Below are 12,334 nucleotides of genomic sequence, written 5' to 3' on the forward strand. Positions count from 1 at the left end.
ACAATACTCTGAGGGCCAAATAGGACACTCCTAGGTTCACCAGTGACATTTTGAATCTGGGTGCAAGTTATTAATTCTCCTGCGGGCACTGTGAACTCTGCTCCTTGCCTTTAAAGGCAAGAAAAGTGGTTCCTCATTCCTATGGAGAAAAAGGAATTGTCTTTGACAAGCCCTTACAAGTTTCATTTCCCCAAGCGTCCTTGTCTTAGAACAGAGCTAACATGCAGTACATGTCTGAATCCTAACCAAAGGAAAATGGAATTACCTGCACCTGTGACTTATAAGCTGCTCAAACATGGCAATCATTTTTGTTGAGAATCTGTACTGAATATTTAGCCCATTCTACCCAAGCATGCACACTCCTATATTCTGTTTCTACTCCTAATGCTTGTCTTAGGTCTTTTATCTCAATCACTTCTACTCTTTTAGGGTCATTTTCAGCCCACAGGGTCCCATTTAAGGATGGGGGCACCCATTCCATAGACCCGATTGCTGCTCTTGGCTCCCTATAATTGAGATAAGCACTGGATCCTCCTATTTCCTGCAGGATAAAACTTGGCAAACACCTAATTTGATGGTTTGAAGGAAAGATGCCATAGTTACGTTTACTATCAACCTGGCTGGCTGGTTGTAGGCAAAAGCCCTTTGCACGTCCTCCATGGTAATGATACATTTTACCCATATTAGCTTCCAGACCCACCCCGTCTTGTAAGGGACAGGTTAGAAATCCTGGTCTCTAGACGGGCCCTATGCCTCTCTTGCTCTGGTTTCATACCCACCCCTTTACCCTGAGCCCCCTCCTACAAAACAGGGATTAAGGAAGAGGGAAAGACATCTCTAGTCCAACAAGAATAGTAACACTGAAAAGAACAGCCTGGAGACAAAGAAAAAGATATCAAGACTCGAAACCCTAATAGAAGCAGTTGGCCGCAGACACACAACCCATGAAGAAAGCACTCCATTTCCAACAAGCCTGCACTCCTTTATTAAAATTGATAAATATTCAACATACCACTCCTCTTAATCAATATGTATTAGCCCACTCTTAGAGAAAAAGACCCCATACCTTTATAAGCCCCAGTGCGCCACAATCCCAAAGGGTCTTTTCCACTCGCTGAGACAGACCTGCTTCTTTCTGTGAAGCATACTTTTGCTTTGACTTAATCTATGTTCTCTAATTCTACCAGGTCTTCTGAGAAGTGGTTATCCAGTGGGACTAATTCCTTAGATTCCCGAGAGCGAGATGGACCAGGGAAAAACATGATAATCTGACAGAGGCATGGCAAGGCAGCCTTTCAAACTCTTTTCAAGGTTACTTTGAGAAGCTCCTTGGGTGAGGGATGTGCTTCCTACAGGTAATTATTTTTCCCTTGGGGAGCGTCCCTCTTCAACAGCCTCTTTACTTGAGTATAGAGAGTCCACTCCTTCTCTGTAGTCCGGACACTGTCTCATTGTTCAACCACACCTGGTAAGGGCCTTCCCAGTCCAGCTGGAGTCTGTCCTCTTTGCAGGTCTTGATCAGCACCAAATCTCCCAGTCGGAAGTGATGAACAGTGAATTCAAAGAAATGGGTTTGGACCAAGAGTCCTTTTAACCTGAGGGCTAGCAAAGAAGGGCTAGCATGTAGTTTCTCAGGAATCCAGGTAGGGGACCCTATGGCATAGTGCCCGTTTAACAGTGAATGCCATTTGACCCTTCAGCTTCAAAAATTGAGAGGATTAACATGAAGATATTTAGGGATAACTCATTCTACTACACTCTGTCAGTTTTCTCAAACTTAAAGAAACAACACTGGCTCTATCATCTTAGTGCATGAATACGATACTTCACTTAAAAGCTTCTCAATCAGGAATGTCAATTAAACATACTTTAACATTATAACCTTGTCAAAAGAACTGAAACTCAATACTCACCTCTACAGCACAATATCCTTTTCTTCCTCTTAATATGATGAAATGTATGCATACAGGGTGGTTCAAATTATAGCAACAAAAAAATGTTTACATTCATAAAGAGTATTGGCACACCAAATATCTTTTAAAACAGTGTTATGTTCTCAGAGGATCTGAAACATTAATACAAACAAAAAATAAACACACAAATAAAGTCTTGAACAATGTACACAGGAGCCAAACAAATCCTTAACTACCTTTTTAAAAAAGTTTTTATTGTGAATTATGTGGGTTTACATGGGAGAGTATCAGTTTTACATTCATCTTATCATATTTCATTTCATTGCAATGATGACAATCATCAAATAACCAAAGGGTATACCCCACAGGCCTGCCCCCTGACCATCAGCACACATTGCTTCTCCTTCCCTGAGCCCAGTGACCCAGCCACTCCATCTGTCCACATCATTGTCTCTGTCTCCATTTCTGGCATCACTGTTTTACTGGGTAGGGTCCCACACTCCGTTCTTCTCACTTGATTGTTCCAGGGACATCCACTCCTGGACTGCAAAATCAATCACTCCCCTCCTTTTGATAAAAAAAAAAATCAAAAACATCTACCTTTACATTTCCAACCCTCACAGTCAGTCCTAATGTCAAATTTTCACTATTGTACATTAGCCCCTTCCCAACAGATTGCAAACCATTCAGTGGAGATTCTATCTTTCCCCGCACCTTCTGTAACTAGGATCCCTCTTGAAAGCTTGTAAGCCAGTCACTTCTTGCCTTTATAGTCCCTCCCTCCCCCCATTTTGGGTAGCCAAAGTCTACGTTGCCCATCCCTGTCAACCCTGTGTACCGAGGGGGTGGGATTGATCCTCACTGTAAAGATTTGTTCCCTTTTTTTGAGCTACTACATCCATAAGTATAGGTAAAGTTCATCAAATTGTAGCGGGTTACTCTTTTTTTCCCCCCTCTTCTTTCTTCTTCTAATCGAGTTCTGATCATCCAGCCATTGAAGCCAGGTCAAGTGGGTAACATCTGCAAGTATGGGTGTTCTTGTGCATCTCCTCTCACTTCATATCAGCTGGATGCTTCACTCTCCGCTCTAGTCCTCTGTGGCCATGTCACTACCTCTGGTCCCAGGAGTATCCAGGTCTTGCGCTACTGCTGGCCAACCAGGTATCCACCCAGGTTCACAGGAGTCTGTTGAATATGGTTGGACTAATTTCTGGTTTTCTCCCTCTTCACCTTATCGGTGACCAACATGTTGACCAGCCAGACCACATGCCTGCTCATGGATTCATTCCCCTTGAGTCTTAGTCTTGGAAGGGAGTTTGATCTGAAGGGACCCGACCACTCACCTTGATGGCTCTCAGGCAAACAGCTTGCTTGTTCTTGTAGTAAACAATCAGACTACCTTTATTGCTTTTGATTTTTCCTGCCGGTCTATCTTTCACAAAGTATTTGCTGATCTTCTAGCCGCTCCATGCCCGTCTATTTATCCTTTCAAGTGGAAATTTCTCACCTCAGAAGATTCTGGATGGGGTTCAGGATTCCACCTATGGTCTTATACAATGCATAGGTTCCACAGGAAGCCTCTCACTGGGCAACTTCTAGCCCCCTTTAAGGTATTCCAATCAGTCATAGACTGAAGATGGACTTAAAAGATTTCTATGGTGATGTTTCTGGCTATTCATTTCTGTCTTTCCCAAGTGTCTATTTTACAATGGTAGGCAAGGGAAATCAAGATTCAAAAGACAGCCAAGCATCTTAACATTAATCTCTTCTTTTACCCATTCAAACCATGCCTCAAACCCTGTATCCCAGAGCCTTGTTATTCCAAAGTTGTGCATACATCATTTAAGTCTGTCCCACTTAGACCATGCAAATCTGTCTAACTGTTCTCCCATCTGCCTTGTTCTTCCATTCCCCTCCCCCTTCTTGTGTATTGTCCCCAGCCCCACTCACCCCCAGCACCCAAGCTATCCTGTGTCTATTCCCTAACCTGTGCTGTATCTTCCCCTCCCTCCCTCCACTCCCCTCATCCCATACATCCTGGTGATCAGCAAATATTATGTTTTTTTCCCCTTTCAGGTGGGTTCTTTTTCTTAGTCTTCTACAATAGTGGTCCTATGCAGTATTTCTCCTTTAGTGACTGACTAATTTCAATATAATGTCCTCAAGGTTCATCCATGTTATGCTGTGGCTTGCAGCTTCCTTGTTCTTCTTCAGGGTAGCATAGTATTCCATTGTATGTATGTACCACAGTGTGTTTATCCATTCTTCAATTGATGGGCACTTAGGCTGTCTCCATCTTTTTGCTATTGTAAATAGTGCTTTTATTAACATTGCATATATCTACTCATGTTATGGCTCATATTTCTTGTGTGCAAATACCAAGTAGAGGAATTGCTGGATCATACGGTATTTCTATTTCCAACCTTCCGAGGAAGCACCATATTGCTTTCCAGAGTGATTAGACCATTTTGAAATCCCACCAACAATGTAGGAGGGTCCCAGTCTCTCTGCATCCTCACCAGCATTTATTGTCCTCTACTTTTTTGATCTTTGCTGCTATTGCTGGTGTGAGATAATATCTTATTGTTGTTTTGATTTGCATCTCTCTAATGGCTAGTGACCGTGAACATTTTTTCATGTTTGTTGGCTGCCCAGATCTCCTCCTTGATGAAGTGTCTGTTCATGTCCTGTGCCCATTTTCAAATTGGCTTGTCTTTTTCTTGTAGAGGTGTTGTAGTTTCCTATATATTTTTGAAATGAGTCCCTTGTCTGATGTGTCATTGCAAAAGATTTTCTTCCATTCTGTGGGGTCCCTTATTACTCTTTTGGTGTAGTCTTTTGATGTACATAAATTTTTAATTTTTAGTATGTCCTGATCATCTATTTTGTCTACTTTTGTTTGTGTACTTTTCAAAGTGTTTGGTAGTCTGTATATTTCCTGAATTAGAGCTCTCACATTTGTCTCTAGTATTTCATTGATGACCTTCATAATTTTGTGATTCACATGTAGGTCTTCAATACATGCAGAATTGGTTTTTGTATAGGGTGTGCAGTAAAGTCTTGTTTCAATCTTTTGCATATCGTTTTTCAGTTCTGCCAGCACCATCTGTTAAAGAGACTATCTCTTCCCCATGCAATATACCTAGGTATTTTGTCAAAATTCAGTTGTCTGTATGTGGATGGGTTAATTTCTGGATTCTCCATTCTGTTCGACTGATTAATGTATCTTTCATTGTACCAGTACCAGGCTGTTTTGACCACTGTAATCACACAGTAAATTTTGAAATTAGGGAGTGAGTGGCTTCTAATTTTTTTCTTCTTCTCAAGCAATGCTTTGCTTATCCTTGGTCTTTTTCATTTCTATATAAAGTTTGTAATAGTTTTTTCCATCTCTTGAAGAATTTCGTTGGAATCTGGATTGTGATTGAATTATATGTGTGAATTGCTTTGGGCAATATTGACGTTTTCATGACATTGAGTTTTCCTATCCAGGAACATGTCATGTTCTTCCAGTTTTGTAAGCCTCTTTTGGTTTCCTGTAGTAGTGTTTTGTAGTTTTCTTTTTATAGGTCCTTCATTTCACTGGTTACATTTATTCCAAATTATTTCATCTTTTGGACAGCTCTTTTAAATGGTATTGCTTTCTTAATGCCCCTTTCAGTGCTGCCATTTTTGCTCTAGAGGAATCCAACTGATTTTTGTATATTGATCTTATACTCTACAACTTTGCTGAATCTTTCGATGAAGATTTTCTAGTAGCTTTTTTATTGAGTCTTTAGGGTTTTCTATGTATGGGATCATATCATCTGCAAATAGAGAGAGTTTTAGTTCCTGTTTGCCTATTTGGATGCCTTTAATTTCCCAATCTTGCTGTATAGCTCTGACTAAGACAATATTGAATAGGAATGGTGACAAAAGGGCACCCTTATCTGGTTGCCATTCGCAGAGGGAAAGCTTTCAGTTTCTCTCCATTAAGAATGATGTAGGCTGTTGGTTTTGTATATATGCTCTTGATTATGTTGAGACATTTTCCTTCAATTCCTTCTTTGTTGAGTATTTTTATCAGGAATGGATGTTGCATTTTGTCAAATGCCTTTTCTGCATCAATCGATACCACATGATCATGTGGTTCTTTTCTTTTTTTCTTATTTGTATGGTAGATTACATTGATTGTTTTTCTGATGTTGAATTATCCTTGCATCCTTTTTATGAAACCCACTTGGTTATGATGTATTATTTTTTTGATGTGTTGCTGGATTCTGTTTGCTAGGATTTTGTTGAGAAGTTTTGCATCTGTGTTCATGAGGGATATTGGTCTATAATTTTCTTTCTTAATGATGTCATTCCCTTGTTTTGGTATGAGGGTTATGCTTGCTCCATAAAAACTATTAGGAAGTTTTCTATCCTCTTCTATATTCTGCAATAATTTGAGTAGAATTGGTGACATCCCTTCCCTGAATGTTCAGTATAACTAACCAGTGAAGCCATCTGGGCCTGGGCTTCTTTTGGTTGGGAGTTTTTTAATGACCTGATCAATTTCTTCTTTTGTTATGGGTCTGTTCAAGTTTTATACTTCACTATGTGTAAGTTTAGGTCGGTCGTGTTTTTATAAAAAAGTATCTATCTCTTCTAAATTTTCACATTTATTGGAGTACAACTCTTCATAGTATTCTGTTATTGTCCTTTTGATTTCATTTGGTTCCATTGTGGCATCACCCATGTGGTTTCTAATATGAGTTATTTGTATCTTCTGCCTCTTTTCTTTTGTTAGGTTTGCCAATGGTTTGTCAATTTTATTAATCCTTTCAAAAAACCAACTTCTTATCCTGTTGATTCTTTCTATAGTTTTTTTGTTTTCCATCTCATTTATTTCTGCTCTTGTCTTTATTATTTCTTTTCTTTTGGTGACTGTTTCTAACAGACCCTCTTTTGGTCTGTTTCTAATTCTTGGAGATGCTGTGTTAATGTGATAATTTTGGTTCTTTCTTCTTTTTGGATGTGCACATTTATTGCAATACATTGTCCTCTCAGCACCGCTTTTGCAGTGTCCCAAAGATGTTGGTATATTTTGTTTTCATTCTCTTTTGTTTCTATGAACATTGTGAATTCACATTTAATTTCTTCTTTTACCCAGTCAGAAGGGTGTTATTCAGTTTCCATGTATTCAACTTTATTTCCTCGGTCTTCTCATTGTTCACTTCTAATTTTATAGCATTGTTGTCTGAAAAGATGCTCTGTAGTATTTTGATGTTTGTAAATTTATGGAGGCTTGCTTTGTGACCAAAACATTTTAAAATCTGGAGAATGTTCCGTGTGCACTGGAGAAGAAAGTATATTGTGCTTTTGTTGGGTTGAATGCTCTGTACATATCTATGAGTTCAAGTTGGTTGATTGTGCTATTTAGTTCCTCTGTAATTTTGTTGAGTTTCTTTCTGGTTGTTCAGTCCCTTTTCAAAAGTGGCATATTAAAATCTCCTACTATAATTGGCAATTTATCTATTTCTTTTTCAATTCTAATGAGGTTTGCTTCATATATCTTGATGCTCTTTCATTGTGAGCATAGATATTTATTATGGTTATGTCATCTTGCTTAATTGACCCTTTGATCATGGGATAGTGTCCTTCTTTATCTCTTATGCTGGTTTCTGTCTTAAAGTTTACTTTATCAGAGATTAATAAATATTGCCATTCCTTCTTCTTTATTATTGTAGTTACCTTGTTATATATTTTTCCATTCTTTAACTTTTAGTCTGTTTTTGTCTTTGTGTGTAAGGTGTGTCTCTTTCAAGCAGCATATTGAAGGGTCTTTTTTTCATATTTATTCTGCCACTCTCTGTCTCTTCACAGATGTATTTAATCCATTAACATTCAATGTAATTATCAATGGGTATGAATTAATTGCTGCCATTATGTTAATTTTTTTGGTATTGCTATTCATCCTTTGGTCTGCATTCTTTCTTGTGCCAAGTTTGTGTTTTTTGTGCCATTTCTGATCATTTTCTTCTTAGTTTTTATGTTTCCTTGTTATGCTTGGATATTCATTTTCATGGTAATTTTTTAATTATTAATTTTCTTTGGGGTTACCTTATAGTCTATTAACTTTCCTCTCCGTTTAAGACAGCCTATTGTATCCTGTAATCTACATGACCTCCTCACCACCTTGATCTATGTTCCTATATTTTCCCCTTGTTTGACATTATTATTTTGATATTCAGTTGACCTCCTGGCTCCTTTGAATTTGTTGCTGTAATTTTGTTCTGTTCTGGACTCCTCTATCTGTCATCTGAGTTTCAGGTGGTGTTGCCACGTCTGTCAATCTCTGGTTGTTGTCTTTTCGTGTTGGGTTTCAGTCCAATGAACTCCCTTTAGGATGTTTTGAAGTGCTGGATTGGCTTTGACAGAATCTATTAGATTCTGTTTATCCTGGAATGTTTTGATTGCACCATCATATTTGTTTAATAGTTTTTCTGGATAGACGATTCTTGGTTGGCAATTTTTTTTCTTTTAGGCTTTTATATATATGTCTCCCTATTGCCTTCTTGCCTTCATGACTTCTGCTGAGAAGTCAGAGTTTAATATGATTTGCTTGCCTTTGTAAGGAACACTTCTCTTTTCCCTGGCCACTTTTAGGATTCTTTTTTGTCTTTATTTTGGAGAGCTTTATTATTATATATCTTGGTGATTTTATTTTGAGGTCTATCCTTCCTGGGTACATTTGCGTTTTTGAATATTTATTCTTTCATCTTTCAAGATGTTAGGGAAATTTTCTTCCAGAAGCTCTTGAACTATCTCCTTTGTGGACTTCTCTGATTCTTCCTGTCTGGCATGCCAATAATTCTTAAGTTTTTCTTCCTCATGCTATCCAACATGAATCTTAGACTCTCTTCAGATTTTTTTTATCCTTGTTTTCTGCTTGCTCTTCTATCATAGCAGTATTGAGAGATTTGTCTTCCATCTCACTGGTTCTGACTTCCATCTCTTCAATTCTGCTCCTTTTCCCTTTCAGTGTTTTGTCCATTTCTGATATTTTATTATTAATCATCTGGACCTCTTTTTCCAGGTTTTGAATACTTTATCCATCTTGTTTGATTGTTCCTGTAGTACTTTCCTGACTTCTTCCTTGTTTTCCTCCAACCCTTTTCAGAGCATTTGAATTTGTTTCCATATCATTCTTCTGAATTCCTTCTCAGGCAAATCCAAAACCTGCTCTTTCTCTTTTGGAAAGCCTTTGTCTCTCTCCAGCTCATTTGTCTCAATTACTTTTTTTTCTGTTTTTGGACATGTTTTGAGAGCTTTCATTGTTTTTTGTTTGTTTTTTTATTTTCAGTGGTTAGGTGGGGTTTTAATGCTTAAATGGATGTTTGTTGCTGTTTTGTTAAGCTTACTGAGTGTCTCCTGATGGATATTATCAAAAGGAAAGCTTCCCCTTTTGCGTGTAATTCCTAGTAGCTGTTATTGGCTGTTGTCTCAATGATGGAATATTATGCAGTATGCTTGTAGCTTTGATATATGGCCATTATTGCTGTCTCTTCTTGAGTAACTTAGGGAGAAAAAGCTCCCACCTCCAGGAAAAAAAGTGTGATCAAAAGAACCAAAAACAGAAGCAATATAAAAGCAGAGACAAAAACCACCCTTCCAAAACAAATAAAACAGTGGCCAACTGGTCAGTTGCCTTTGCTACGCAGGCAGTGTGTGTACCCCATAGAAGCCTCCAGCAGTGGGTGGGGGTTTCCACTCGCTCAGGCCCCTCCTCTGGTCACCACCTCAGAGGTGTTCAGATAAATATTGAGAAGTCAATGGAAGAAAGATTGTCTACTACTTTTGTCTCTGAAGATCAGTTAGGTATCTGTGTGTACACAGCATAATTCTCAAAATAGTTGTGTCCTTTTATGTTGGGGTTTTACAGATTGTTCATAAGGTTGTCTGTCAGGCCAGATCTGATTTTTTTCTTGCTGATAGGCAGATGTAAAGGGCCTCACACAAGTTAACTTTAGGATTGGGTCCCACAGTCGGACGTCATAAGCAGCTGCCAAAGAATCTTCTCGTAGGACCAATGGGGCTTTTTCTCTCTGTGCCATGGGAAAACTGTGGGCTTAATGCTGGACTCTTTTGGTGGTGTGCAGCCACCCACCTGAAGTTGTCCAGGCTGGGCAGGAAAGGTGTGACAGGGAAGAAGAGGAAAAAATGTAAAGAATCCCCCCACACCTCTTTTGCAAATATCCCTGAGCCAGTTTTAGTGCTGGTTCACTGTGCAGGTTGTGCTGTGGCTCCGCCCTCTGAACTCAGCCCAGGTGAGGTGGCCACAGAGGGAGTCCCATGCCTCAATCAATTCCTAAATCACAATATTTTCCTTTATACTGTGATTTTTCCAGCAGTGGGTGTGGGAAACTGTCGTCCTGCACCTTATTCTTGATCCAGAGCTCTGAGGCTGTTCCATGAAAGCAGCTTCTCAGGGTTTTAAGCTCCTCCCCCACAGAGCCTGTCCTACCTGACTCTGCTTCTGCCGCCTCCAAATCTGGAAATCTTAACTACCTTTTAAATGAATTAACTTATATCACTTTGCTGCAGAAAGAATATCAAAGATTAAAGTAGAATAAAACAACTTTTCAGTGCCCGATTCACATTCAAGTTTTACCGTGAATGTGCAAAGTCAGAAGTTTGCATTGTAGATTCAAATAGTCTATGTCTACATTTATCTTAAGAATTATGTTTGAAAACTACCATACCAAAACAAAATAAATAAGTCCCTAGGTTTTTTATCACTGGCTGCACACACTTTCTTCTTCTTCTTTTTAATCTCTACATTATTTTTTGAAATGGTCTGTCTTCCGACATGTATAACTTCTGCAGGTGGACATGGGGACCTGGTCCAGTCCTCTACTCCCTTTCCTTTGAGGAGGCTGAACACTGTAATCACTGTCCCACTTCCCTTGAGAAAGGGGCTTTGTTCTAGCCTCTTATTTACTATTTTATACACAGTAGATACCATGAATCTGGCTTTCTGCCTCTGTTTTTTTCTCCTCTCTCCTTAAAAAAACTTTCTGAGCTTCTCTTAACTCTTCATCAATGGGTTTCTCACTGCATGCCTCAATCTTTTGTTTTGGTCTAGATTCTTTAAGGGGGACCATCTTCTGAGCTGATTCTGCTCCCCCTACTGACCAAAAAAGAGCATAGTCTATCTCTTTTGAGAAGGCTGAGTTTGATTGTTTACATGAAGGACTAGTGCCTGGCAGACCCAGTCCTCATTGTAACCAAATTGGGGCCAGAACACATATGGTGAATGGATTGGTTCTTTTGGCCAAATAAAACAACACTATTTTAATCTTTTCCCCCAGGTTTGGGGATTATCCCCACAGCCGTCAACATTCTCTCCAAAGGACTGACAGAAGGAATGTCTGTGGGAGTCTCTTCTGCTACCTTCTTCCATAGGCCTAGAATTCCATACCCCATTTTCTTTTGGTCTTGGTGTCTGAGTTCCCTTGCATAATCAGTCTCCCAAAATTTTCCTGGGTTTGGGTACTTATGGAGATTTCTTCCATTCAACCCTGAGACTTAGTTTTGTCCTTCTCTGACTGGATTGGAACTCCACACTCACTTCTCATCCAAGATGTGTCTCAGTCACACAATGACCCCTGAAAATGGCTGACCACCAAGGCAATACTTACAGTCAAATTTTCCAGCCCTGGCCTGTGCATAGATTGCCTGGCCACAGTGGTTACTCTGTTCTCAGTCCTCCACATCTCTCTCACTAATTCTTATAATCTTTTAACAGTCTCAGGTCTATTTTTTGGCTCTCACTGGGAAGCAATCAACCCTGTGGAGTGGGCCACCAAAACCAAGGCAGGATGTATCTCCTTTTTCACCAGGGTTGCCTCTCCAAGAGGGCAGAAAATCCCTACGGGTCCCCAAATCTGTGAGAAATGTAGATCGTACCAACAAACACTCAAGTAATCCAACCTGTACTCATTTTAGTGAGAGTGAGGTTTTCTTTATTCAATTTTGCAAAATCAGGCATCCAACTCAGTAGACACTGGCAGACACCTGATTCATTTTTAAACTGTGTCACTGAAATGATGCATTATCTTCCATCCTAAGACAGATCCCAAGGGCAATGGAAAATATTTGTTTCTGATAGTGATGGCCACCCACACTCTTAGTTTTACCTTTTGTCAATCAACTGTTGGATTCTAACATAGAAAGCCAGAACCTGTCATTCCTTATTCAAGGCATTGAGTGTCCTATACCCTCACTCTCAACTTCAATGATGTAGCCAATTCCTCCTTGCTCTGCTAGAGCCATGGTAATTTTCCACTGCAACATCATTAGCACAATATCAAATATTGTGTGCTACTCAAAAAAATTAATCTTAGATGTTGAATATCAAGATATATTAAGAAAACCAACTACTAACTTTTTTTTTT

This window comes from Chrysochloris asiatica, unplaced genomic scaffold, assembly GCF_000296735.1.
Source record: "Chrysochloris asiatica unplaced genomic scaffold, ChrAsi1.0 scaffold00035, whole genome shotgun sequence".
NCBI classification, from domain to species: domain Eukaryota; kingdom Metazoa; phylum Chordata; class Mammalia; order Afrosoricida; family Chrysochloridae; genus Chrysochloris; species Chrysochloris asiatica.